Source organism: Ranitomeya variabilis, chromosome 4 (genome assembly GCF_051348905.1).
Source record: "Ranitomeya variabilis isolate aRanVar5 chromosome 4, aRanVar5.hap1, whole genome shotgun sequence".
Taxonomy (NCBI): Eukaryota; Metazoa; Chordata; class Amphibia; order Anura; family Dendrobatidae; genus Ranitomeya; species Ranitomeya variabilis.
In genome coordinates this window covers 378,975,767-379,000,156 of record NC_135235.1, presented here as the reverse complement: position 1 = coordinate 379,000,156, position 24,390 = coordinate 378,975,767, and the positions used below count along the sequence as shown (strand labels likewise).

At 42.4% G+C, this 24,390-nt stretch overlaps 1 protein-coding gene and 1 long non-coding RNA gene across 2 annotated transcripts in view; one reads left to right on the top strand and one right to left on the bottom strand.

The window, feature by feature from the left end:
• The window catches only part of KAT6B (lysine acetyltransferase 6B), a 318,128-nt gene that overhangs the window by 133,705 nt on the left and 160,033 nt on the right, over positions 1-24,390 (bottom strand). The window lies entirely within an intron of this gene.
• LOC143764810 (uncharacterized) lies at positions 657-23,371 on the top strand. Its single transcript, XR_013213273.1, has 3 exons — positions 657-1,212; positions 18,776-18,826; positions 20,154-23,371. It is a non-coding gene; the product is annotated as an uncharacterized LOC143764810 (long non-coding RNA).

Below are 24,390 nucleotides of genomic sequence, written 5' to 3'. Positions count from 1 at the left end.
TCATTTTGGTGTTTAGTCCCAAAATGGAGGATGGAAGAAGAAAAGGGTTGGACAAGGAAATGACATCATTTCTTTTTTTTTTTTCCCCACTGCAGTTTAAGCTTTATTTGTGTCAAACACAGAAAATCTGCAGAGAAAACTGCATAAAAAACCGCACTAAAAACCGCACCAAAAACGCAACAAAAACCGCACCTGCGTTTTCTGCCAAGAGCTGCGGTTTTTAGCGCAGAAAAAACAACAGGGAAATCAGGAACGTGTGAACATGGCCTTAATCTGGTATAATATTTTTCCTCCTTTTTCTCCTTCTCAAATTATAAGATTTAAAGGGAACCTGTCACCTAAATTTGGCGGGACCGGTTTTGGGTCATATGGGCGGGGTTTTCGGGTGTTTGATTCACCCTTTCCTTAGCCACTGCTGCATGCTGGCCGCAATATTGCATTGAAGTTCATGCTGTGTCCTCCGTAGTACACACTAGCGCAAGGCAATATGTCCTTGCGCAGGCGTGTACTCCGGAGGACAGAAAATGAACTTCAATCCAATATTGCGGCCAGCATGCAGCCAGCGGGTAAGGAAAGGGTGAATCAAACACCCGAAAACCATGCCCATATGACCCAAAACCGGTCCCGCCAAATTCAGGTGACGGGTTCCCTTTAACCTACAAAAGTTGTTTATGTATTGTAAAAAGTATTAGCTGGTGCAAGCTTATCTTTACATTACTGCATAAGTATTTAGAAGCCGAACGTTTCTGAAGGCGGGTAACCCTGCATGTTATTGTTGCTATGTGCCTGGGGGACCTCTGCCTTGCCTTGTGACAGGGGATAGTTCTCTATTTTTTTTCTGCTTTCCTCTGTGCGTGTTAAGTGCTAGGCTACGCCTCCCTGAAAATATCTTCTGTGGCTACAGTTTTTCTTTTTCCTTCCTAGTGGGTTTGTTTTATTCCACAGGTGTAGCCACAAACCAGGCTTTCCATTACTGGGAATTATGGTGCTTTATTTCTTAAAGCTAATAATTTTTGTTTATTTTTTCCAATATTTTTTCGCTTTCTGTTCTTCATTGTCCTTGTCTTTCCCCTTCCCCTAGTGATTTTTTCCTATCCATCTATTTGGATGCAGCTTCTAGAACTGATGTCACAGAATATTACGGAGGAGATGGCTCATCGTTGTACCTTAGAAGCAAAAGGAGAGTTGACAGTTCCTGGGTGCAATGGTTATGTGAGTAACTTACTATTACAAAATGACACGCATCATTGCATTGATCGTTAGGGGACTTAACTCCCCTAGAAAAAGGAGGCTCACCCTCCAAGAATTGAAGTCTCAGAGGGCTAATATTGCCTTCCTTCGAGAGACTCATTATAAACAAGGCGGGTACTTTCAAGTTTGCCTTTAACTCCTTCCCTTTGTCTTACTACACTTTTAACAATACTAAGAGAGGGGGAGTGGCTATCTTAAAATCATCAGGCTGCCCCTTGCAATCGAACAAAGCACATATTGATCCTAGAGGTAGATTTGTAATTTTAGAGGATTCTCTGAGGGGTAGATCCATCATTTTAGCAACTTATTCTCTGAATTTAGGTCAGATTACATTTTTGCGAAAGTTTTTTTCCCTGATTTAAAAACTTTTGCGGACAGCCTTATCTAAGTTATTTGATAGACACTATCAATAATAAACCCTGACCATCATCCTGGGGACAGGGCCTTCTCCTATTACTCTCCCCCGCATCATACCCATTCCAGTATCAATTTTTGTTTTTTGCAAATATACTGACCCTTAGGCTGATGGCAAAGGCTGAGATGGGCCAAATGACCTGGTCTGAACACGCTCCGGTGATGTTGGACCTTAAGTCCACTCAGCCATTTTCCAGGGATTGTCACAGGTGGCTGAATGAGGTTTTAATTACGTACCCTACTATTCGGAAGACCCTACTGGACCATCTCACTGACGTCTTCCATTTGAATAAGGGATCAGTTTCTTCCCCTTCAATTCTGTGGGAACTCACAAGGCTGTTATGAGGGGTATAGTATCAAAGAAGTTTCCAGATTAAAAAAATATGCTAAATTCGAATTTGATAAATTAACCTCTCAACTAATAAACGAGGAACGTAGGTTAGCGGTTACACCCTCCACAAGGGTTTTAAATAAGGATGTGGGGATTAGAAATACATTAAAAGATATCTCAATGTGTAAAGTTGAAAAACTTCTTCTCTAACAAAAATACTATGAGAAAGGTAATAAAGCCCATACACTTTTGGCTAGATCATTGAAGGATAGGTCTCTGAACTCTCATCCTCAGGCCCTGAGAGGAGCTGATGGCACGTTTCACTAAGATCCAACTGAAATTTCGAAAATATTTTTTTTTATTTAAGAAGTTTTTTATTGAAGGGTATAACATACATGTTCAAAGATTATGCAATACATTAATCATTATATTAATACACAATTTCACATCTCCAAGACATCATATAATTAAGACGTATGAGATTACAATCGGAGTCCATGAGATCAATAAACTAAACAGTATCGCACAATTAGAAAGGAAATGGCCTTCATTTTAACTTATTTTGTTTCTTTTGTTTTTGAACAACAAAATAAAGATTATAAAACAAACAAATAATAACTTTTCATTATTTAAAACATATTAATCTACTGGTAACAATTATTAAGTGTATTGCCGCTTCAGTCACACCCTAACATGTCTTCCAGATCGGATCGGGGGATCCCCTGCTAGTATCCTATTAATGTACCATGGGGACTTTTCAAAGCAAGCTATAAGATGGGTTCTTATCTCTTCAGAGAACACATCAATAAGACTCTCCCAAGTATCAAAAAAGCGGGACACCATGTGATCCTCCCCCAGTTGCGCCTCTATCCATTCCATACGAAACACATGCTTCAATTTATTTAAGAACATTCCCAGCGTAGGAGGTTCCGCCATAATCCATTGTTGTAAGATACATTTTTTCCCCACCATGGACACTATAGATATCAGACGTTTAGCCCCTCTTGCGATTCTTGATCCCTCCCCCTGCCACATTCCCAATATCGCCCACTCCGGCGTACAAGGTATATAATTAAGGAGATGGACCAAGCAAAAATTTTTTACCTCACTCCAAAACCCCTTAATCACCGCACAATCCCAAAACTGGTGATAAAGATCAGCCCCAGGAGCCTCACACTTCAGACAATTGGCCGATTGTGACAAACCCATGAGGAACGAACGGTGTGGGGATATATATGTGCCATGGTATAATCTAAGCAACATTTCCCGATAAGAAGAGGCCGGTAAAGCCTTCCAAGCATAAGACATTGCTTTGAGGATATGTTCTAAAGTTAAATCTGGAAAACGAGCAAGCCATCGTGGAAGGCCCGTTTTTCGTCTAGCATAATCCATTTCCCCTCTCAACATGTGATAGAATCTAGAAGTAGAGTGTGATAATGGAGATCTATCTCGTAACATGGTGTCCAATGGGTTTTCCCAATCAAGTTCAGATAACCGCTCTCCTACCCCTGTAGCATAAACCTCCAAGATTGCACAATTCGCAAGACAACCCATTGTCAAAGGAAGGTATCTCCGAGTGTTTGCCCATGGGTATGGCCTACGTGTCGAAGAATCCATTATAGAACCCACTGTCACCGCCCGAAACCTATCGCTCCAGCTCTCCACTCCCCGTCTCAACCCCACGTCTCGATTCCCTAATATTGGCAAGAAAAGTGAGGAGTGTGCATTAAGAAAAAATTTATGACGTATCCTATGCCATATCGTCCACATCACCATTATCAGTGGATTATCCATCACTGAGGAGGGTAATAGTTCCCTATGTGTATGTAAGAGATATAATAAGTTGGTATGGGGTATCAAATTCTGGTCTAATTGAGTATTAGTGTATATAGAAGTATCTTGAATCCAGTCTTTAAGATAACGAAGCAGCGCCGCCAAGTTGTACTTCTCCAAATTTGGAAAATTAATGCCTCCATTCAATATGTGCTGTTCCAATATGGCCATGCTAATAGCATGATGCTTCTTTCCCCAAATGAAAGTGCGAAACATACTATTTATTAGCCGCAATTCACTAGAGGAAAGCAATATTGGAAGAGATTGTATAAAATATAAAATTTGCGGGAAAACAACCATTTTTAACAAATATGCCCGACCTAAATATGAAAGTGTTAAGTGTTTCCATCCTTCTAGTTCCCTTTTAATTTTTTGTATAAGAGGAAAGAGGTTACTTCTCTGGAGATTATGAGGGTTCCTAGTTATAAGAACCCCCAAATAAGGCAAAGCATCTTTACACCATTCAAAAGTATATAACCCTGCCCATGGTGGTTTGCGCGGAGCACACAAACTAAGTGCCTTAGACTTGGCTGAATTAATCGAATATCCAGACATAGTTCCCAATTTAGTTATGAGGGCCATAATTTCAGGAAGGGCCTCCTCTGGATTAGCAATGTATAGCAAGATGTCATCAGCAAATGCCGTGAGCTTCAAGCACATTCTCCCCACCCGTATCCCTCTAAACATTGGTAGGGACTCTAAAGCACGTATAAGAGGATCAAGGGCAAGGTTGAATAGAATGGGGGAAAGCGGGCAACCTTGGCGGGTACCCCTAGTTAACTCCACCCTCTCCGTTAGTTGTTGATTAACTATGATTTTGGATGTAGGCGAATTATATAATAATCTGATTAATGCCGCAAATCTCTCACCAAATCCCTGTCTTTCTAGCACCGCATGTATCCAATGCCACTCTACACTATCAAACGCAGCCTCTGCATCTAGACTCAACAAAATGTTAGGAGAGTTCGCATTTCTAGCTGAAACTATAGTGGCTGCAATTGCGGTGCGAACAGCAATAGTCGAGTGTCTGCCTCTTGTGAAACCATATTGATTAGATGACAAGATCTCAGCGAGAAACGTCTGTATTCTATTGGCCATAATCTTTGCCAGCAATTTGTAATCCAAATTTAACAAAGATATGGGTCTGTATGATGTTATCTGCGTTGGGCTCTTTCCTGGCTTTAAAATCAAGGAAGTCAATGCAGAATTAAAAGAAGTTGGGGATGTGCCCCCATACAGATAATAATTAAATAAATCCTTAAGGAGAGGATCTATATCAGGAGAGAGTAATTTATAATATTCTGCAGGTAAACCATCCGGGCCCGGTGATTTATAATTTGCCATTGTTTTAATAGCTGAACTGACCTCCATTAATGTGATGGGCATCTCCAAAGTTGCACGCTGAGAATCTGTCAACATAGGTAATTGCAAAGAATTTAAAGAATGCGTTATGGAAGAGATGTCTCCTCCCCTTGTGGAGTAGATAGCTGCATAATGAGCATGCACAGCCTGCAATATGTCTTTACTGTTAGTCAGGTGATTCCCTGAGATAGGGTCTACTAAAAGTGGTATTTTCTGTCTGGGACCTTTTGGATTTGCTAGCCTAGCCAGTAAGGTTCCTATTTTATTACCCCATCTAAAGAAATGCTGCCTATTAAAGTCTACTTTCTGCTGTGCTATCTTGGTCAAATGTGCATTTAATAACGATAAAGCATCTTGCCATTGTGACCAATCCTCTGGATTATTAGTTCCCAGATACCGTCTATAGGCCAATATGGCCAATCCCTGAAGGTCTCTCATTTCTTGTTCCGCTTTACGCTTTTTCCCCACCACATATGCAATAATTCTCCCTCTCATAACTGCCTTACCCGTCTCCCACATAAGAACAGAGTCATCCCAGTGCTGTATGTTGTCATCTACAAAATTACCCCACTCTTGTTTGAGGAATGCCCCAAACTCTCTGCTTTTGAACAAGTAGGCTGGAAATCTCCATGAGCCCGGTTGACGTGGGTCACGACCACAGCGGAGAAATAAAGTGATAGGAGTGTGATCCGAAATCCCAGCATCCCCTATAGCTGCTTCCCTCACCCCCGGCAAAAGAGACTCACCTACCAAAAACATGTCAATACGTGAGAGGGACTTATGCGCCTTAGATATGCAGGTGTAGTCTCTTTCCATCGGATGCAATACTCGCCATATGTCTACCAGAGAAGTATCACGCATAAGGTTAGTCAAGCCAGGTCCCGATCCGGAGTAGGGAGTGGGAAGGACCACAGACCTATCTAATTGCGGATCCAACACAGCATTAAGGTCACCCCCCACCACCAAATTAGGCAAGTCCATAGTTAAGATCATCTGAGAAACGGATGCAAAAAAGGCAGTATTATCAACATTAGGAGCATAAACGTTCAACAACGAATAAGGGGTATCTTCAATAATCACTTTCATAAGAAGGAACCTACTCTGCGGATCCATCACCATGTCCCCCAGAGTCACCTGCAAGTGTCTAGCAAAAATTATGGCCACACCCCGCTTTTTGGAAGAGTATGAAGTAGCATAAGTCTGACCCAACCAATTATCCTTCAAATGTAATGTATCCTTGTGTGACCAATGAGTTTCCTGCAAAAATATGACATCCGGTTTAGCTCGTTTGAGTGGCTGCAATACACGACGCCGTTTCACCGGCGAGTTAAGGCCCGCTACATTCCATGACAAGATTTTTAAAGGATTACCTGTCTCTTTCCGATCAGGCATGCGCGATGTTGTCATCATGGTGTATAAAAATGGTATAGAGGCAGAGCATTTCCAATGCATGGTAGCACATAGGGTTTCGGAGTCCCAGCCGCTCCGCGACCCTCTAAAGTAGATAGGTGTGTGACATCATTAGCAACAATACACTTATGTAAAAATACAACAACCAGTTTCTTATTTACATATAAAATTGATCTTAACCAAAGTATAGTCAATCTCACTATGTAACTCATGTTCCTTATCATTTTGGCTTATTTAAGGAAAGATTTATCAATCTCATACCCAATCTCGCCCTAAACATTATAATGTGTCTTCAAGTATCTGGGGAAGCAAGATCTCGTTTCAGCTGGTCTAAAGCAATCTTAGGGTCTTCAAACAACTTTGTCTCTGTACCCAGTGTTACTCGGAGTCTGGCCGGGTAAGCCAATGCAAAACGGACCCCTTGATCAATGAGGAACCGACAAACCGGGCCAAACTCCTTTCTCCGCCGGGAAACAGCTACTGAGAAGTCCTGGAACACCAGAATCTTTGCCCCTTGTATAGTAACATCTCTAAGGTTTCTGGCTGCTGCCAAAACTCTCTCCTTATCTTGATAGTGGAAATATTTAGTAATGACCGGGCGAGGCCTCGCACCAGACTCCCTCCTCTCTGGTCCCACCCGGTGTGCCCTTTCAATTTGTCTAGAAGAACCAGGCTCCAACTGAAGGGCCTCCATCAGATCAACTGTTAAGAACCGAATAAGATCCATCCCCTTACAACTCTCAGGAATACCGATAAACCTAAGGTTGGATCTTCTACTACGATTCTCAAGGTCTTCAACCTTATCCAGCAAAGAACCAATAAGAATCTTTTGTGCCTCCATCGTAGTTTGGGTATTTACTACCGTGTCTTCCATATCACTAATCCGCTGTTCAGCTTCCGTGATCCGAGATGTATTTGCCGACACAGCAGTCACTGTTGCCTCAAGGGCCTTATTCCAAGTTTCAAATTTTTTATCAAAATATGGAAGAAGAATTTTTGATACTGCTTGAGCCGTGGCAGTATGAGGTTCAGGTGGGGACTGTGAATCGGAGGCGTCCTGTGACCCTTCTCCCAACCACATCCGATCCAGAGACCCCCCAGCCAAAGACCCACCCTCTGCTCTATTTTTATTCTTATGTTTGGTGCGCCTAGATGTGATTTCTTTCTGTGAGGGAGCCTGTGTTTTTTCCAGGTATTTTTCCATAATGGGGTAGCACTAAGACCTCTCCACCACCAAGAGCCTCAAAAATAAGTTTTAGTTTTGTACCCACCCTTCTCAGGTCTCACTATCACTTAGGCTTGTAAAATTGAGGTTCAAAGTCAATAAAAGCGAGAAATCACAGTAAAAATGAGAGGATTATGCATATGATAAAATATCTCCTAAAGAATTTCAGCAAATATGAACAGCTTGTAACTGTGATCAATATAGCAGATATTATTAAGTATATATATTATGACAATAAGAAAAAGAACAATAACATTCAGCACAGTAAGTTTGTGCAATGCAATAAAGATTTATGGTGCCACTAGATGGCGTTATTTGGTTGCAAATCTCTAAAATGTGACTCCCCACAATGTCAATGAAAAGAAGGGAAAAACAAAGTTAATTATGAACAGACAACCAATATCCTCCTCCTTCTCCAACCAGTCTATCTTGTTGCAGGGTATAGAGGGGTAACTCCTTCCTCTTCCTTCCACTCCAAACCCCACTCCACTTAGTCACCAGGAAAATGAAATTGTAAAGGAGGGAAAATTATAACCAAATAAACTTGGGAAGAAAAAGAAAAAAATTAAAAATAAAAATTAAAAAAAAGAGTTCAAAACAAAATAAAACTAACTCTGCCCATGCTTCCCAATACTAAGGAAGTCCTTGTCTTCTCTCCAGGGAATTTCCAAAAGTATTTCACCCCACGCTGAGGCATGTACTCTGTAATAACATTGAGGTCTGAGGACCGCACTGCCAGTAACAAACAGGGATCCAGCAGAACCAGAGGATTGTTCAGTTACTTGGGTTACAAAAGCCAGCCCAATAAATAAGACAACGCTACTGACCTCCGCCCTGACAGCCTCTTCCTTCCCACATTTATCGGCTGTCTAATGGGGGGGCCAGAGATCCAGCTCCAGACCAAGAGCAAATATGGCGGGAAGACGTCTCCACACCGCAGCCGCGATGCCCCGATGTCACCAGACCAGACCGAGCTCCCCACCACCGGCTCCTCCGTCGGGTCAATCCCTCCGATGGGTTCCTCCAAAGCCGCCCAAATCCGTCCGGTAAGTATGGCTACCAGGAGCCGCACCCTCGCGTCTTCCAGCTCCCACTTATCGCTCCCTGGAACCGCAACTTCTCCACGGCTTCTTCCGTCACCCTCCAACCACAGCCAGAGCAGGAGCTTACCAGAGTCTCAATCCTGTCTTCCGGCTACGTATCCCCCAACACCGTTGACAATGCGGTCAGGGTGTCTGCACTTTGCCTCAGCGCCTCGTGGTCCACTTTCAGGCCACAAGTTAGTTCTCATCCCCCAGAAAGGACGGTAAACGGCAGGGACTCCCGGGCAAAATAATACGCTTATCTCTGCAATCCTCTTTTCAAGGGGAATCACATCCGATGTGAACAGCCAGCACTTGAAGGCTGTAATCAAGGATGGCTCCAGATTAGGTTTCTCACTAGCAAGGAGCGTTTCTAAAACGCGGCCATCTTAGTTGGCTCCGCCCCCGGAAGTCTCGAAAATATTTTTAATTTCTATAGTAAATTGTATAATTTACAAGATACTCTGCCCATAAATAAAGCTGAAAGAAATACTGCATTGGAAAATTTCCAATTAAAATTAAATCTCCCAGTTCTCCCTTCTGAGGCCCTACTGTCTCTTAATCAGCAGGCGACGCAGGAGGAGGTGATGGACATTTTGAGGGATCTCCCTTTGGGTAAATCTCCAGGCCTCGTTGGGCTGACATTTATATTACCAAACCTTTGCGGAGGAGCTTTCTGCCCACATGGTTGAGCTGTTTAACTCCTTTTTGGAGGTCTGCCCCAACCCAGGTACGCTATCACATTCCTATCTAAATCTTATTCCAAAACCGGGATAGGATCCCTTGGATTGTTCAAATTATCGTCCAATTGCTTTACTAAACTCTGATCTAAAAATCTTCACTCATATTTTGGCAAATAGGTTAAACAGTTGGCTACCTCAACTAATAAGGATCAAGTGGGATTTGTCCCTACCCGTCAGGGGGCGATAACATTAGATGGGCAATAGACTTAATTGAGGTTGCGAATAGAAGTAACTTACAGTGTCTTATTTTGAGCCTTGATGCGGAAAAGGCTTTTGACCATCTGGATTGGTCCTTCCTGTTTAAGACATTGAAGGTTTTTGGCATATCGGGTCCTTTTCTAACAGCTATAAGGGCACTGTACAGTTCCCATTCGGCCTCAATTAAGCTTCCCATCATCACTTCTCCCTCTTTTAATATATTAAATGGCACCCGTCAGGGCTGCCCCCTTTCACCTCAATTATATGTCTTGTATATAGAACCACTAGCGGCAATGATAAGACAAAACCCTAACATATCAGGAGTAGAGGTTCGGAATAAAATGTTTAAGATCTCCTTATTTGCAGATAACGTCCTTTTAACCCTTTCCAACCTCCATATTACATTACCCAATCTGATGGAGGATCTAAAAAAGTATGGGGAATTATCAGGGTATAAATTGAATACTTCAAAAACAGAAGCCCTCTCAGTAAACACCCCCCTGGTGTACTGAATCATTTAAAGCTAAACTTTTAATTCAGATGGAAGTCTGAGGCTATCAAATATCTGGGGGTTAACCTATCCTCTTACGGTAACTTATATAGTATTAATATTCCACCGCTTTTGAGTGATCGGAGGAAACTAATGGATAAGTGGAAGCCAATTTCACCCCTATTAATTGGTCACATTGCCTCACTTAAAATGTCTCTCCTTCCTAAGTTACTTTATTTTTTTTTGAGTCTCTTCGGGTCAAGGTCCACTTGAGGGAACTTAAAGTCACTTCAGGCAGCCATGTTGAGATTTGTTTGGAATGATAAGCGACATCAGATCTTCAAGCGTGTCCTTGTCTCTCATAAGTTCTAGGGGGTCTGTCAGTCCCTGATATTATTAAATACTACTGGGCCGCTCATTTACATAGAATCACCTCGTGGGCATACAACAAATGGACAGAAATAGAAAAATGATGGTTAGCACCAATTCATTCGAATTCGTTATTATGCTCAACTAGGAACATTAGAATTCCTAAGTCTTTGTTGGGCCCTATGCGGTTCATGAAGGAAATATGGCTTTCTTGTGTGAAGAGGTTTAAGTTGGCCTCTCCTAACTCACCAATGATCTCATTCATATTTCAGCCCTTGTTACCAAATAGTTTGGATCATGCGATGGCTCACCCCTGGACCTCTGAGGTACTACTTAGAGGTTTGCAGATTTGGTAGATGGGGACACGCTGGAGCTTCTTACATTTGATGATGTCAAGTCCAAATTTGCTATCACTAATAAAGAGTTCTATCAGTTTCTACAGATCAAGCACTTTGCTTCCTCGCTTTATAAACTTCCAAGGGTCTCTATGCCAACTGACTTTGAGAGGATTTGCAGGAGAGGGCCGTGGACTAAAGAACTAATTTCAGAAATATATAAGATCCTAGGTCTCCCTCGGGAAGGCCAACAATTAAAATATTCCTCCATGTGCAGATGGGAGTTTATTTGGGGACGGGGGTTATCACCTCAAAGTTAGCAAATTATTTGGGAAAAAGCATCCAAATCCTCTACTTGCACTCTTTATAAGGAGAATCAGTATAAAATACTGATGTTCTGGTATCACACCCCTGATCTCCTCCACAGGCTGAACCCCCTACTCTCAAACTTGTGTTGGCATTGTGGCTCTGATGTGGGGACTCTATACCATATTTTTTGGTCCTGACCGGTGATCACAGGTTTTTGGGAGGAAGTGAGACTGTTAATCTCCAGGGTTCTGTATGTGGAGATGGGGCTTGAGTCGACCCAACTATTTATCTGTTAAACATTTCCCCTAAGGGGATGAGGAAAAATTCAGCAAAGCTGTTATTACATATCCTTACAGCGGCGAAGTGTTTGATCGCCCTTATAGGGAAGCCGACCTCTACCTCCTTCATATCAGCACTTATTAAACAGTATTAATGACATTCGTAGGATGGAATATATGACGGCTCTCTTGGGAGCCAGAGTGGATGGTTTTGACTCCATCTGGGCTCCGTGGGATTACTTCTGGGCTCAGAGAAATGGTGACCAGACTTTAACCCCTTCATGACCTTGGGATTTTCCGTTTTTCCGTGTTCGTTTTTCGCTCCCCTCCTTCCCAGAGCCATAACTTTTTTATTTTTCCGTCAAAATGGCCATGTGAGGGCTTATTTTTTGCAAAACAAGTTGTACTTTTGAACAACATCATTGGTTTTAACATGTTGTGTACTAGAAAACGGGAAAAAAATTCCAAGTGCGGTGAAATTGCAAATAAAGTGCAATCCCACACTTGTTTTTTGGTTTGCTTTTTTGCCAAGTTCACTAAATGCTAAAACTGACATGCCATTATGATTCTCCAGGTCAGTACGAGTTCATAGACACCTAACATGACTAGGTTATTGTTTATCTAAGTGGTGAAATTTTTTTTCCCAAACTTTGCTATAAAAAAAAAATTGCGCCATCCGATACCCGTAGCGTCTCAATTTTTCATGATCTGGGGTCGGTTGAGGGCTTATTTTTTGCGTGCCGAGCTGGCATTTTTAAGGATACCATTTCGGTGCAGATACGTTCTTTTGATCCCCTTAATTGCATTTTAATGCAATGTCGCGGTGACCAAAAAAACGTAATTCTGGCGTTTCAAATTTATTTCTCGCTACGCTGTTTAGTGGTCAGGTTAATGCTTTTTTTATTGATAGATCGGGCGATTCTGAAAGCAGCAATACCAAATATGAGTAGGTTTGATTTTTTTTTAATTGATTTATTTTGAATGGGGCAAAAGGGGGGTGATTTAAACTTATTATTTTTTTATTTTTCACTTTTTTTTTTTTTTTTTTTAACTTTTCCCATGCCTCCATGGGAGGCTAGAAGCTGGCACAACTCGATCGCCTCTGCTACATAGCAGCGATCATCAGATCGCTGCTATGCAGCAGAAATGCAGGTGTGACATGAGCGCCGACAACAGGGTGGCGCTCATAGCTATCCGGGATCAGTAACCATAGAGGTCTCAAGGACCTCTATGGTTACTCTGCAGAAGCATCGCTGACCCCCGATCATGTGACGGGGGTCAGCGATGCGCTCATTTCCGGCCGCCTGGCCGGAAGCACCGGTTAAATGCCGCTTTCAGCGTTTGACAGCGGCATTTAACTAGTTAATAGCGGCGGGTGAATCGCGATTTCACTCGCCGCTATTGCGGGCACATGTCAGCTGTTCAAAACAGCTGACATGTCCCGGCTTTGATGCGGGCTCACCGCCAGAGCCCTGCATCAAAGAGGGGGATCTGACCTCGGACGTACTATCCCGTCCGAGGTCAGAAAGGGGTTAAAATATTTGGTCTCCTTTATGGATCCTGTATCCTTTCCCTTCCTTAATATGTGTATTGTCTTGTCCTTTTATCGGTCTATATGTGGTTCATCCTTATTTGATTCTGGACATTTTGCAATTGTTTTCTGTCTGTTTATTGTGGGATGACCTTGGTAAGGATATGATATCGGAATCTGTGTGCCTAGTTTGGTTTGACATAGCCGGTAGTCAATGTTCCATTGTATAATTTACTTATAGGTTTCCTATTACTATAGGGAGTCTTTCCCTCTATTGTTTCTCAGAATTCCCTGCTAATGTAATTTCTATAATCCCATATGTTTATATATGTATATGTCGGTTTGAACTTACGTCCATTTGTTAAACATTTGTAAAACTTTAATAAAAATTTACAGTTTAAAAAATACTGCAGAAGTCGCCGATTACTATAGAACATGGTTAGGCTAGGTTCACATTGCGTTAGGGCAATCCGTTTAGCGCTTGCGGATTGCGCTAACGCAATGTTTTTGTAGGGGCCGCGTTAGGGGTCGCGCTAACGTCCCCGCTCTCGCAGATCCCCGATCTGCGAGAGCGGGGAACGGACCTCGGGCGCGCCGCGGACGCTGCAAGCAGCGTCCGAGGCACGCTACAAAAGAACGGCACATCGCTAGCGCGAGCCGAAAAAGGCACGCGCTAGTGATGCGCTACAGGCAAAATTTTACATTGCTGTCAATGGGTGCGCTAACGGACCCGTTGTACGGCGTTAATTGCGTCATTTTCGCCGTGCAACGCTGTCCGTTAGCGTGCACACATTAACGCAATGTGAACCCAAGCCTTAGTGTCCATAATCTAGTCATTCTATCAACTAATCTAAATTATTTGTTTTATTCTTTTTTCACACAAAAAAACAACCACCACCACCAACAGGAGGATGATTAGTGAGGTGTCGCTGATCACTGCTCGATGGGTATAGGACGGATGCACGCACGGATGCGATTCTTTTTTTTCCCCGAGCCATCTGACACTAACCCAGACTAAATTCAGTAAAAAATACTGTAGTAGACAGATTACTACGGGATATTTTTACTGTCCCTAACCTAGTCTGATCACCAAATCTAAATTATTTTTTTTTATTATTTTTTCACACACATAGAAAAAAAAAAATTGGAGGCCGATCAGTGATTTGTGTCACCGACCACCACTCGACGGATGTAGGACGCATGCAAGGATGGTGGTGCAAAAAGGTGATGACAAAATAGACAGGAAAAAAGTTGTCCTGGCCAAAAGCGAGCAAGAGTGCCAATCAGTGATGTGAATCTGATCAGCTGGACATCAGTGTTTCAAGGCTATTTCATTGCCTGAAACACTATGAACAGCCAATCACAGAGATTATAGTTGTGTGGTGCTTGAAAGCCCCCGTAATGACAAGCCCAGGTGCCCTGCTGTTAGAAACAGCAGGCACCTTCATGCGACCATGTCAGCCATGATGTACCCAGTACGTCCAAGGTTGGCACGTACTGGATACATTCAAGGTCAGGAAAGGGTTAAAGACCTGTCAACAGTAAATACATAAGTCATTAATTATAATCACACAATATTATGGTGACCATTTACAGCCCTGACCAAAATTAATAACGATCTACTTACAGCCAAAGCTAACGGACAATACTCTGTACTCCTCCTTCTAGACCTGTCCTCTGCTTTCGACACAGTTGACCACTGCCTCCTACTACAGATCCTCACCTCCTTTGCCATCAAAGACCTCGCCCTATCCTGTACCTCCTCATACCTTTCCAACCGCACATTCAGCGTCTCCCACTCCCACACTACCTCCTCACCCACCCTCTCTCTGTCCCCCAAGGCTCTGTTCTAGGACTCCTACTCTTCTCAATCTATACACTTGGCCTAGGACAACTCAAAGTCCCATGGATTCCAGTACCACCTTTATGCTGATAACACTTAGATCTACCTCTCTGGCCCAGACATCACCTCTCTGCTGTCCAGAATCCCGAAGCATCTACCAGCCATATCCTCCTTCTCATCTCCCTTCCTCAAACTCCATGTGGACAAATATGAACTCATCATCTTTTCTCCATCTCATAGATCTTCCTTACCTGACCTATCTATTGCAATTAACAACATCACACTTTCACCCATACCGGAAGTCCGCTGCCTCAGAGTAACCCTTGACTCTGCCCTGTCCTTCAAACCGCACATCCAAGCTCTTTCCGCCTCCTGTCGCCTCCAGCTCAAAAATATCTCCAGAATCCATCCTTTCCTCAACCGTCAATCTACTAAAATGCTTGTGCATGCCCTCATCATCTCCCGCCTTGACTACTGCAACATCCTTTTTTGTGGCCTTCCTGCTAACACCCTTGCACTTCTCCAGTCCATCCTTAATTCTGCTGCCCGACTAATTCATCTCTTTCCTCACTACTCCTTCCCTTCTCCCCTCTGCAAATCGCTTCACTGGCTCCCATTCCCAGAGGTATCCAGTTCAAATTACTAATACTGACCTACAAAGCCATCCATAACCCGTCTCCTCCATATGTCTCTGAACTAATCTCCCGATATCTTCCCTCACGTAATGAGGGAACTCCCAAGCCTCCTTCTCTCCTCCACACTTATTCGCTCCTCACCCAACCGCCTCCAAGACTTCTCCCGAATATCCCACATCCTCAGAAATACTTTGCACCAACACGTCCGACTATCAACCACATTCGGATCCTTCAGACAGAACCTGAAAACCCACCTCTTCAGGAAAGCCTACAGCCTGCACTGGCCCTGCTGCCTCCTCACCACTAACGGAGCTACCACCTCACCAACACCAGAGCTCCTGCAACCCTCAACCTATTGTCTCCTTCCCCACCATCCTATAGAATGTAAGCTCCCAAGGGCAGGGTCCTCTACCCTCTGTATCAGTCTGTAATTGTTATGGTACCTTCACACTCAACAACTTTACAACGAGAACGACAACGATCCGTGACGTTGCAGCGTCCTGGTTAGCGATCTCGTTGTGTTTGACATGCAGCAGCGATCTGGATCCTGCTGTGATATCGCTGGTCGGAGCTAGAAGTCCAGAACTTTATTTGGTCGTCAGGTCGGCGTGTATCGTGTTTGACAGCAAAAGCAACGATGCCAGCAATGTTTTACATGGAGCTAACGACCTGTGAGAACGATAAGTGAGTCACCGTTACGTCACAGGATCGCTCCTGCATCGTTCTGGAGCTGCTGTGTTTGACGTCTCTACAGCGATCTAAACAGCGACGCTGCAGCGATCCGCTCGTTGTCTATATCGCTGCAGCGTCGCTGAGCGTGACGGTACCTTTAGTTTGCTTACTGTAAGTGATCTCTCTAATTTGCATGTAACCCCTTCTCATGTACAGCACCATGGAATCAAGGGTGCTATATAAATAAATAATAATAATAATATTAAGAACCAACAAAAACTTTTTCTTAATAGTTATTTTTACAAAAATATTGGTAAACAGCAGTAATTGCATTGATGATTTTTCCCCAATGTCTATATTCTTGAGATTATAAAGACGGTGGTCTAATGTTTCCTACAGATCTGCTACAAAAACACGTGACTAACTGGTAATTGAAGAAAGCTAATAGTTTATCAACACCAGTGCTTTGTCTATCCGATAACTGTATCTGACCAACTGGTTATTTGCATTTTTATATTTTGCTATTTCTTCAACTCATTAGGACCCAGCCTATTTGCATTGTAACCTCTTCCAGCAAAAGAACGTTGTGTTCAGATCCTGGGAAAGGTCTTTATTTTCGGAGGGGTCTCAGGAGCTAACTCCCTCCACACAAAAAATAAAAAAAAGTTTGAGATTGTGAAAGAAGGGGAAAAAACAAAGGCACAAAAACTAACAATTATTTGGTCACTACAAAATAAAGATATATTAATTAAAATTATCTTGGAATTATAATTTTCACAATTGGATGTGTTTAAATAAAATGTTCCTGTGCTGAGATAATCTTATAAATGTGTCCCTGTTGTGTACTGTGTAATGGCTGCGTCTGACTGTACAGGGACATGGAAGAGACGAAGAGCTAGCACTCGACTATAGGTGGAGTTTGATGGTGCAGGTGAACGGAGCCAAAACCCCCCTTAGTACTAGAAAGAAAGTCAAATCACCGCACTCATCTTGTTGATTTTTGCTAACGTGAATAGTTTATTCAAGATGAAGACGAAACAACAGGGCAATAATATTTTAAAGTTTCGGCCACTCAGTGGCCTTGGTCACAAAATAAGTGCTGTAACAAAAATAGAGAAAAAGAATGTATGAACACACAATATATACAGTGCTCAAATATACAGTATATACAAAGTTCACTACAAGAGCTATATACATAATAAAAATTATAAAGAAAACATGTCAGGTATCTATGAACAATTGGCGAAAACTGGTAGGGGTTATCACAGTTCTGCAATCCTACGTTAGATAATGGGACGTCAAACAAGGCATGGTTAGCCGAGGGTTGAGTATAAATCTGAGAAGAGACTAAAGATGGTATGATACAGGAGGTAAAGACGGATTCACGTACCCTTTGTGGTTGTTTGTATTCCGTCATGTGATATTAAAGTATTCTACTATATTCATAGGTGGAGATGGCCCCGTATTTCCCTGTTCAGAGGTCATAGGAGAACATGAGAAAAGATATATATGTCGTTACGTTAATCGTATATATTTAATACCCAGGTACTCTGACTATCGTATAAGTGTATAGACTAAAAAAGTCTATGGGAGTAGTGCAGTAAGTGGTACATAGGGGTTTAGACATATATATAAAAAAAGGAGTATTTACCAAAGTTGAGAGAATAAGGCCTTTAGTCCAATATGCGGTTAGTAGGGACAGTGTATATATGGTTCTAGGACATCTGTCAAATGTTAGGTTGGCTGTAACAAAAATACACATTGTAGGTATATATGGCCCCTGGGTACTAGATAGAATACCAGGGTTACATGTAAAGAGTGGTTCTACCTTAGTATTTGTCTATATGTCTCGTTTTGACTGTAGGATCCGGGACAGACGAAGTGAGAGGTTTTGTTTTTAGGAGCAAAAAAGCTCCGAGATGTGTAGATCCACTTATACAGAGTGGAGGTGTCCACTCAGATCTGTAAAAGTACATGGTATATATCACAACCGGTGCATATGTATGTTGGACTTATCTGTAATGGATCAGTTGCCTCACATCCAGCGTCAAGGGGAGCGCGATCCGAGGGCTAATACATCCCCGCACTGGGAAGGCTTTCCCTATTAGAGAATTAATTAGAGTCAAATTTTGTGGTGTATATTATCAAGTGTCCGTGTGGATTACTCTATGTAGGTGAGACCACCCAAGCCATTAGGGATAGGATCTCAAGCCACAAATCCACCATAAGGTGCAATAAGACCTGGCTGCCACTTCCCCTACACTTCAAGGAAGCACAACATAGTGTCGCTCAATTAAGATTTCAAGTGATAGAAAAAGTCCATCGCCCAAGGAGGGGGGGTAACCACATCCAGTTGTTGAAACAGAGAGAAACTTTTTGGATTTATACGCTTGACACACTTCACCCTAGAGGTCTAAATAAGGAACTTGAGTAGCTAATCTAACCAGGCTTTTATTTTCCTTAGGCGAATTGACCCACCGCACTTGTAGAATTCATACTCTATTTACGCAGGATGGTAAGACTTCTACCCCTTAGTATTTTTTCAAGTTTGATTTAGTATTTTTTCAAGTTTCATTTTTTCTAGTTTTATTTATCCCTTGGTATTTTTTTTTATTTTTTTATTATTTTCATCAATTTCATTCATTCATTTCATTCATTTATATTTTTTTGTTTTTCTATTTTTACTTTTCAACTCAAGGTTTCCTTTTCAGTTTGAATAATCATGTTTAGTTTGGACTCCTACTTCCTATTGTTTATTATGTCATGGCATTGATATTGTTCTACTGGTCCCATGCGTGATTTACACAGTGATATTTGCATTTTTCTTTCAACCAAGCTATGTGAGCTATTATCATACTATGCTATACCATACAGGTCCTTGAGGGCTTACCATTATTCGTATTTTTCCCGCAAATAAACCCTATTGGGCTCCACAATAGTGCACCAGCTCCTAGCATTACGATTCTTCTACTATATACAGCGCAGGCGCCGGGTATGTGCATTGGTACCGGTCCTCTCGCCCTGCTTGGCGCGTGCGCCGGCTGTGCCCCCATTGCGCAAGCGCTAGTCAGACACTGGGATCTTCACACCATGTACAGCGCAAGCGCCGGCGTCCCCCATTCTTCCGGTCACATGACCGGTTAGAGCGTCATTTAGAGCGGCACCATGCAGCTGCTGACACTGCCGTCTTCACCGCCAAGACACAGTCTGTGTCGTCGTCTCCCACCTTACCACCAACGCAGACTCCAGGCCCTCGGATCGCGCTCCCCTTGACGCTGGATGTGAGGCAACTGATCCATTACAGATAAGTCCAACACACATATGCACTGGTTGTGATATATACCATGTACTTTTACAGATCTGAGTGGACACCTCCACTCTGTATAAGTGGATCTACACATCTCGGAGCTTTTTTGCTTCTAAAAACAAAACCTCTCACTTCGTCTGTCCTGGATCCTACAGTCAAAACGAGACATATAGACAAATACTAAGGTAGAACCACTCTTTACACGTAACCCTGGTATTCTATCTAGTACCCAGGGGCCATATATACCTACAATGTGTATTTTTGTTACAGCTAACCTAATATTTGACAGATGTCCTAGAACCATATATACACTGTCCCTACTAACCGCATATTGGACTAAAGGCCTTATTCTCTCAACTTTGGTAAATACTCCTTTTTTATATATATGTCTAAACCCCTATGTACCACTTACTGCACTACTCCCATAGACTTTTTTAGTCTATACACTTATACGATAGTCAGAGTACCTGGGTATTAAATATATACGATTAAATATATATATCTTTTCTCATGTTCTCCTATGACCTCTGAACAGGGAAATACGGGGCCATCTCCACCTATGAATATAGTAGAATACTTTAATATCACATGACGGAATACAAACAACCACAAAGGGTACGTGAATCCGTCTTTACCTCCTGTATCATACCATCTTTAGTCTCTTCTCAGATTTATACTCAACCCTCGGCTAACCATGCCTTGTTTGACGTCCCATTATCTAACGTAGGATTGCAGAACTGTGATAACCCCTACCAGTTTTCGCCTATTGTTCATAGATACCTGACATGTTTTCTTTATAATTTTTATTATGTATATAGCTCTTGTAGTGAACTTTGTATATACTGTATATTTGAGCACTGTATATATTGTGTGTTCATACATTCTTTTTCTCTATTTTTGTTACAGCACTTATTTTGTGACCAAGGCCACTGAGTGGCCGAAACTTTAAAATATTATTGCCCTGTTGTTTCGTCTTCATCTTGAATAAACTATTCACGTTAGCAAAAATCAACAAGATGAGTGCGGTGATTTGACTTTCTTTCTTGTACAGGGACATGGTCTGATCATACCACAGCTCCTGGCCAGGGGAGGAAGCAAAAGAGAGAATACAGACATTAACCCCTTTCTGACATTGGACGTACTATCCTGTCAAGGTGGGGTGGGCCCGTATGACCACCGACGGGATAGTACGTCCAGCGCGATCAGCGGCGCTCACGGGGGGAGCGCGGCCGATCGCGGCCGGGTGTCAGCTGACTATCGCAGCTGACATCCGGCACTATGTGCCAGGAGCGGTCACGGACCGCCCCCGGCACATTAACCCCCGGCACACCGCGATCAAACATGATCGCGGTGTGCCGGCGGTACAGGGAAGCATCGCGCAGGGAGGGGGCTCCCTGCGGGCTTCCCTGAGACGCCCGGAGCAACGCGATGTGATCGCGTTGCTGCGAGGGTCTCTTGCCTCCTCCTCGCTGCAGGTGCCCGGATCCAAGATGGCCGCGGCATCCGGGTCCTGCAGGGAGGGAGGTGGCTTACCGAGTGCCTGCTCAGAGCAGGCACTTGGTAAGCCTGCAGTGCTGTAAGTCAGATCAGTGATCTGACAGAGTGCTGTGCAAACTGTCAGATCAGCGATCTGTGATGTCCCCCCCGGGACAAAATAAAAAAGTAAAAAAAAAAAATGTACACATGTGTAAAAAAAATAATAATAAAAAAAAATTCCTAAATAAAGAAAAAAATATATATATTATTCCCATAAATACATTTCTTTATCTAAATAAAAAAAACAAAACAATAAAAGTACACATATTTAGTATCGCCGCGTCCGTAACGACCCCACCTATAAAACGCTTTATTATCATACCGCCGAACAAAAAGTGGAATAACACGCGATCGAAAAGACGGATATAAATAACCATGGTACCGCTGAAAACGTCATCTTGTCCCGCAAAAAACGAGCCGCCATACAGCGTCATCAAAGAAAAAATAAAAAAGTTATAGTCCTCAGAAAAAAGCGATGCCAAAATAATTATTTATTCTATAAAATAGTTTTTATCGTATAAAAGCGCCAAAGCATAAAAAAAATGATATAAATGAGGTATCGCTGTAATCGTACTGACCCGAAGAATAAAACTGCTTTATCAATTTTACCAAATGTGGAACGGTATAAACGCCTCCCCAAAAGAAATTCATGAATAGCTGATTTTTTGTCATTCTGCCTCACAAAAATCGGAATAAAAAGCGATCAAAAACTGTCACGTGTCCGAAAATGTTACCAATAAAAACGCAAACTCGTCCCGCAAAAAGCAAGACCTCAAATGACTCTGTGGACCAAAATATGGAAAAATTATAGGTCTCAAAATGTGGAGACGCAAAAACTTTTTTGCTATAAAAAGCGTCTTTTAGTGTGTGACGGCTGCCAATCATAAAAATCCGCTATAAAAGTAAATCAAACCCCCCTTCATCACCCCCTTAGTTAGGGAAAAATAATAAAATTAAAAAAATGTATTTATTTATATTTTCCCATTAGGGTTAGGGTTAGGGCTAGGGTTAGGGTTGGGGCTAGGGTTGGAGCTAAAGTTAGGGTTAGGGTTGGGGCTAAAGTTAGGGTTAGGGTTGGGGCTAAAGTTAGGGTTTGGATTACATTTACGGTTGGGATTAGAGTTAGGGGTGTGTCAGGGTTAGGGGTGTGGTTAGGGTTACCGTTGGGATTAGGGTTAGGGGTGTGTTTGGATTAGGGTTTCAGTTAGAATTGGGGAGTTTCCACTGTTTAGGCACATCAGGGGCTCTCCAAATGCGACATGGCGTCCGATCTCAATTCCAGCCAATTCTGCATTGAAAAAGTAAAACAGTGCTCCTTCCCTTACGAGCTTTCCCGTGCGCCCAAACAGGGGTTTACCCCAACATATGGGGCATCAGCGTACTCGGGACAAATTGGACAACAACTTTTGGGGTCCAAGTTCTCTTGTTACCCTTGGGAAAATATAAATTTGGGGGGCTAAAAATCATTTTTGTGGGAAAAAAAAATATTTTTTATTTTCACGGCTCTGCGTTGTAAACTGTAGTGAAACACTTGGGGGTTCAAAGTTCTCACAACACATCTAGATAAGTTCCTTGGGAGGTCTAGTTTCCAATATGGGGTCACTTTTGGGGGTTTCTACTGTTTGGGTACATCAGGGGCTCTGCAAATGCAACGTGATGCCTGCAGACCAATCCATCGAAGTCTGCATTCCAAATGGCGCTCCTTCCCTTCCGAGCTCTGCCATGCGCCCAAGCAGTGGTTCCCCCCCACATATGGGGTATCAGCGTACTCAGGACAAATTGGACAACAACTTTTGGGGTCCATTTTCTCCTGTTACCCTTGGTAAAATAAAACAAATTGGAGCTGAAATAAATTTTGTGTAAAAAAAATGTAAATGTTAATTTCTATTTAAACATTCCAAAAATTCCTGTGAAACACCTGAAGGGTTAATACATTTCTTGAATGTGGTTTTGAGCACCTTGAGGGGTGCAGTTTTTAGAATGGTGTCACACTTGGGTATTTTCTATCATATAGACCCCTCAAAATGACTTCAAATGAGATGTGGTCCCTAAAAAAAAATGGTGTTGTAAAAATGAGAAATTGCTGGTCAACTTTTAACCCTTATAACTCCCTAACAAAAACAAATTTTGGTTCCTAAATTGTGCTGATGTAAAGTAGACATGTGGGAAATGTTACCTATTAATATTTTGTGTGACATATCTCTGTGATTTAAGGGCATAAAAATTCAAAGTTGGAAAACTGTGAAATTTTCAAAATTTTCGCCAAATTTCCATTTTTTCACAAATAAACGCAAGTTATATCGAAGAAATTTTACCACTATCATGAAGTACAATATGACACGAGAAAACCGTGTCAGAATCGCCAAGATCCGTTGAAGCGTTCCAGAGTTATAACCTCATAAAGGGACAGTGGTCAGAATTGTAAAAATTGGCCCGGTCATTAACGTGCAAACCACCCTTGGGGGTAAAGGGGTTAAAGCATGGGTTCACCACTGATTTTTTTCTGTGAAGCAATACATTTCCCTGCCTGTTCTTAAACAATGCTTTACTTCAAAGAAAGAATCATTTGCGATCCTATGCTGTACATTTTTTTTCTTCTGAATAAGGCTGCGTTCACACTAGCGTCGGCACGGGGCCGTCGCTATGCGTCGGCCCGACGTGCGTTGTGTAAATAATGCCCGACGTGGGCAGCGGAAGCAGTCTTACGACGCTTCCGCTGCCCCACTGTAAGGTCCGGGAAGGAGGGGGCGGAGTTTCATCCACGCATGCACGGTTGAAAATGGCGGACACGACGCGCAAAAAAATCTACATGTAACTTTTTTTGTGCCGACGGTCCGCCAAAACACGACGCAACCATCGCACGACGGTTGCGACGTGTAGCAATACGTCGCAATGCGTTGCTAATGTTAGTCTATGGGGAAAAAACGCATCCTGCAGACAACTTTGCAGGAGCCTTAGAGTGCTGAAAGTGCAATATTTTTGACAGTAGACAACATAGTTATTATAATTAAAGGGAACATAACAGTGGGCAGAGTTTGTGCAGCTTACAAGCATTGCTTGCAAATAGATGCAAATGTGCAGACATTTTATTGGCGCAAAAAAAAAAAGTTTGACCCAGCAAAACGGTAACGGCGGCGCATGCGCATTAGCATCCATCAATAAGCAATGGATACTTTTGTTTACTTTTTTCCAAAGCCCACAATATTAATTGCAATATTTAAAATAGGAGGCAGGTC